Genomic DNA, 6,000 nt, shown 5'->3' with positions numbered 1-6,000 from the left:
TTAAGTATACTGCAAAAAAATTAATCTGCGAAAATCTGACTGTAACAAAATCAAATCAGTATTAGCAACAAAAATCCAAATGTGTCTTTACACGAATATATTAAGCACGGATTGAATCTATATTTGTTCTAAACACACGCATTTTCTTTAACAAGCTGCAGCACGTAAGCCAGGTTAATCTTCTTAGATTCATTCACACATTAAACTGATCGAACTGAAAAATCCCACCGAAACAGGCACAACATCGCAGGAATTTACTGGAAAACACAAAACAAGCATGGCCACCTCGGCTGGTAAGAATCACGGGTGATGCTTGCTGCTTTACACTTTGTTAAAAAATGTGAGGAGGTGCTGTGTGAGGAAGACCAAACTAAATAGAAATGATCCTCTTCAACTTCCACCAACTATGTTATTGAATATTAAAAGGTAAACAGTCACACTACTATGTTTACTGCTGCCTTAAGTTGTGAAATAACCGGATGTGATGGTTTATTACAGTAACTGTGAAATATACATTTTAGAAATATAAAATATAAATAAATAAACAGATAAATAGCTGGTTTCATTTGAAGATACATTTGTAACTGATAAATGAAACTGATCACACACTCCAGTGAACAAATATATATATATATATATTATTATTATTATTATTATTTAGACCATTTTTATGTAAATTTAAAACAATGCTTTTTCAAAGCAGGACAACACATCTTTATTTATTTACTTCATACTTTGTACAATATTGAGTGAAACTGAGTTAAAAGTACTTACATTGTGTGTGTGCTTACCATCGGGTCATGACACATGTCAGGTTTGCAGTCACCATTAGAAGTACTAGAATCCATTCATTGCTTATCTTTTGATAATATTATATTGCATTATTATTCACAATGATCCAAATACAATTAGAATTGACTTCTGTCTGATATCTTCAATCCTCAGAAAACCCTCAGGCCTACAGAGTGTGCTCCTCACATGGCTGCAGCGCACTGTTCTTTAGCCCATGCTGCTACACTGATCTTTATGTGTGTTTTTTATCCACTAAGATGACTCAGCAGGTTCTGTGCTGGACTATCGGAGAGTCCTAAGGGACACTCACTTAACTCTAATAATTAGATTGATAAAGGGAAGTAAGAGGAGGATATAGGGAGCTTTAAATTAGCTGTCAAGAGCTACTTGGAGGCCCCGTTACACAGCCGAACAGGCAGGATACAATTCATCATCCTGCCTGTGCCGAGCGCTGAGGACCTTTTCATGATTAGTCCTCTGTCGGCTCATTCACTTTAAATGTGAGTGATCGTGTGTGTGGTGTTGATTGTGGATGGTGATGGAGAGGTGGGGCTGGGCCTTGATCATAACAGTCATCCCCATTGGACCATTGCAAGTCCCATCTCAAAAATAATAGGCCTTGTGACCTCTCTGTTGTCTAGAATTAACCTCTAACCCTCTCCCTGTCTGTGCCATCTGCCAATCCCAGGACAGCCGTCATGAAAAGGGAGAGGCTGTTTGGCGAGCGTGTTCACCAACTGCACGTGTGAAGGATTCAAATGGGAAACAAGAAAATGGCCTCTGCTCTAGTTTTCAGAGTATATACGTCACAAGTTTGGGGACTCAATAAAGAATGAACAACAAAAATTCTTGCATGTTCAGTGTGAGTTTATTTAGTCCGAGAGAGATTAAACATGTACAAAACTGTGATTTTTTTTAACATCAGGGAAAATATTTCAAAATTTAAAAAACAAAACAAAAGAGAGTTATGGCTAGACAATACATATACAACGTGCATGCTGTTCAGAGTTTGGTTTCTGTGCTTGGCATGATTCTGAATGTGCATTACCTTAGCTCTGTATGGTGGAGAAATACTCAGCTCTGGGAAGAAGAAATCACTGCTACCTCCCCGGTTCACGTAGTCTGACATTTACCAACAATACAACATCTAATGAGCAAACAACAGTGTAAAAAATCCAAAATCACAGAGTTAAATGATCCCTAATGGATGGAGCTGACACCTGTACATGATGACATTTATATGGCTGAGAATCACATCAGGAGCAAATGAGACACGGAACAAGGAGCTTTTCTGTTCCTGCAGCAGCAGGCAGAGAAATCTTTAATGTCCATCCAATGGAACCAGAGCCCTGATTTGTGGTGCATCATTGTCTGTGCACATTCTTGGAACTATGAGGAGGAAATGCTAATGTCCTGTTGCTGGCGGCACCATGAAAGCAATGCCAGCATGTGTGTGGCATACTGAATGATAATGACAAAGTGTACCATATCCCCCGTGAGCAAGCCTGCAGAACAATGATTACAGATTGGCCAGTGTGTCCTTAGGATCACAAGGGAGCCTGGTTCTAATGCTAATCAGTGCTGCTGCCCGCTGAAACATATCTGTGCTTGCAGGACATGAGGAAATAAGCTGGAATATCCAGCTTAGACTATAATTTTACGATGGCGCTGTTTATTTTTTATATTTTAACCCACAGGAATTTACAAATGCAGGTTTAACCTATTGCACCACCTGCTGGTCTCAAGTTGGTAAATAGTGATACAAGACGATTTTTGTTCTTCAAGCAATTATCCACCACGTTGCGTTAAACATTGATGTATGAGCTTCGCTGCATTCTTCATTATTCAATTTATTTCACAGGGTCTGTTAAAAACGCCTCATCTCCTTCTTGTTAGGGGGGAACGAGCTAATCCAGTCTAAGGAGGGATTCACCTGCTGGTTCGGGTTTTACCAGTCTCCCTATGCCATCCACCTCCATCAGCTAACCTGCAACCCCTCCACGCCACCACCACAACCAACGGCCCTCTTGGAATATACTCTATTTTCATTCCAGGGAGCGAAACAAGAAGGAGAGCTGAGGCACAGCAATGCTCAGCTGCACACTCAATGTAGCTTAATGGAAGGGAGGAGAGTCTGAGTTGAGGCTGTCTCTGATTGGCTGGCCCCGAGATGTGCAGCTTCTCCGCAGCACAACCTGTCACAGTTAATCAGGACCCATCTCTTAACAGCCAGCCGGGGCTATTGAAGAGGTGAGCCTATTTCTATTCAGGACGAAACAGATGATAAATCATTTGTACATAATTAGTGCTCAGCAAGGTTATAACTGACACGTATTTTCATCTTAATTAGGAGGGAAATTTGTTCCATTAATTTAATTTGGTGCGCATGGGTGCCTCTGCACCTAACTAAGTTAATCTTACACCTGTCAGGGTGGGAATGGAGTTGGGCTTTAGATTACAGGGAAATGGGAAAGAGTGCTCTATCAGATTGTTTCATGCTGCTGTATCATGAGGTAAACTCAAACTGCAGCTGCACATCTCCTGCTAAAAGCAGGACAAAGCCACACGCAGTCTGAGGCACTCAGCAGTAATTAGTCTTATCTAAGAAAGCCCTTTTTTTCTGTAACATTTCACAGCCATCCCACCCCCTGCAAAAGACAATAAGCTGGCATTGCATCGTCACTGCTCGGTCTGATAGGCATACACACTTCTTCGTCCCTGAACAAATATTTAAGCAGATCTCACAAATTGGTGCTATGGAGAAAATCACATTCCATCATGGGACCCGTTTCCATTCAAAAGCCCACATCTCTGATTTACAGCCACAGGAGCTTTCATTGGTTCGAGCGAGAAAAACTGTCTGATCCTGTTGAGGTTCAATAGGCAGGAGTAAGTCCAAGGCCTGGGTCTCTTTTCATTGCTGGAAGCTGTATGAAGCTGTAGTAATTGCCCCAAAGAAGTGGCTCAATAAAGAGGGAGCTGGAGAATGACTGATTTAGTAACTATAAGGTTTCTAATCGAGTTCTTCATCGCCTCGCCGACACACAAGCTGACAACATTACCTGAACTGATGCACAGTCCATTACAGAGTGCTCCGCTTTAATCGAATGTCTATCATAAAAATACAGAGATGTCGGGTGCCAGCGCATGCACTCTCACCCATGTGTGAAGGTGTAACCAAACTGTAATGGCTTTTCTTTTAGATATACCACTGCATGGCCTTACAAATGAATATTAGCAGGGAAAGAGAGTGCGAAGAAATGAGCTTCTAACTTGTAAAAATGCTGCTATTGGACGCTCTTCTTTCAGACAGGAGAAATAAGCAAACTCACTGACTGAATGAAATGGCACCAGGCAAGTGCAGTCAGATGCCTGTGGAAGTAAATCATTCAGATGGTTGCAGTACAAATCCATCATACGATAGGATGCTACAGCTAAGCTTTCGGTGTTTGAGATTATCCTTAAAATTACAGGCGCAGAGGTCGACATCATTTTGTGTAATTGCAAAACCACTGATTTAAAATTAACCAGGTTAAAATTTGGACTTTAAATTTCTTCAGTTGTTGAGGCAGTGAAGAAACTCCAAACCTGTTACTGAGACCAAACTGTGTGATTCACACCGTGACTTAAGTTGTCTTGTATTTTAATTTTATGCTGCACGCGGCTTCATTACTTGTAGTCCACGCCTTTACTTATTCTTACATTTCATGAAGAACATCACAGTCCATCCATCCTTTTCGGGGTCGCGGGGGGCTATCCCAGCTGTGCTAGGGCGAGAGGCGAGCTACACCCTGGACAGGTCGCAGGGCTGTTTAAGAATTAATATACTTATTTTAAAAAAACAGGAAATAAGGGAGCAGCTGAAAGAACCAGGGACGAGCTGATTTTTCCTTCATGTAAAATGTCCCCATCAGTCAAATTTGAGGACATATCTGAGAGTCTGCATGATTATATTATCTAAGTATAATAAATTTAAAGTGTGAAACTGCCGATGAAGCTGATCAGTCTTCGGGCATGTTTGTGGTTTCGTTTTCCTCTCAGTGGGCTCAACATTTAACCCAAAGAATTATTTACAAGTGAGCTCAAATATACACAGGTGTCCTTCCTTGGTTCAGTGAAGAAAACTTCATTTACATCAGGTCACTTATAAATTCAGTTGGATTTTTATTGTTGTGACCATTTACTAGAATTATAATTTAAAAAAAATATGAAATATCCTGAGTGTGTGAAGTTTTGACTGGTACTGAAAGAGTGTGTGTGAAAATTCCCACTTTGTGTTACATTAACAAACATGAGATGAAGACAGCAGTTCAAAGACACTCCCTCCTTTGTTGATGATGACCTAACATACTGAAACTTCCTGCTGTTAACCTCGGGTGAAACATTACGATAAAGCACACAATGTGTGATTACAAACATTTTGTGGGAGCAGTGAACCCTTGTGTACAATAGATGGCAGCATTCCCACACAGACCAGGACAGCCAACTGCCCCCACAGCGCAGCCTGATCTCCTACTGCAGGGCTCAGGATCAGCTCTTTTAATTCGTCTCCCATTTGTACCTGTCATATGAAATACTAAAGCACCTGTGGGCTGTGTGCACTCTGCTTTAACAACACTTGAATTTCCCAAAGGAATAAAAGCTACACTACATTTAGACTGAATACTGTAACCATACGAGATGTCAGGATAATATTCTGTTAGTAAATACTTTAAAGAAGCGCCATAAATAGACTTTCAACATTTCTAATTCTTTTGTCGTATGCTACTTCCTTCTTCCACTGACTACATTTAAGAGGAAAAATGGATCTTTGAACTACAAACGACCCTGTAAACTCATAAGGTTTTATATAAAAGTCCAGCAGCTACAACATGGATTACATTGTTGCCTCAATAGTAGTAATCTAACGATGTGTACACAGACCCCTTAACTAGGTTTACCTGCTAATACTTACTATTTATGTAGGATTTACTACGCAGCTCTTTCACTTGAGTATTTTTACAGTTGCTTTGATACTTTTACTTGAATACTTGCTGTGTTTCAATGCACAAAGCTGCAACACTCCTGTGTATGTTTAAATGAATTCTTAATGTATGAACATCTTTTGTATGTTACTACTCTAGATGTTTAAGACTGAGCTTATCTTAATAGCTTAAAGAGCAATGCGATGTGCTCATGATGTTTATAGTGACACGACACATTAACTCT

The sequence above is a fragment of the Pundamilia nyererei genome, unplaced genomic scaffold, assembly GCF_000239375.1.
Source record: "Pundamilia nyererei isolate P.nyererei 1_Seehausen unplaced genomic scaffold, PunNye1.0 scaffold00316, whole genome shotgun sequence".
Classification (NCBI taxonomy): Eukaryota; Metazoa; Chordata; class Actinopteri; order Cichliformes; family Cichlidae; genus Pundamilia; species Pundamilia nyererei.
This window is presented reverse-complemented; position numbering follows the sequence as displayed.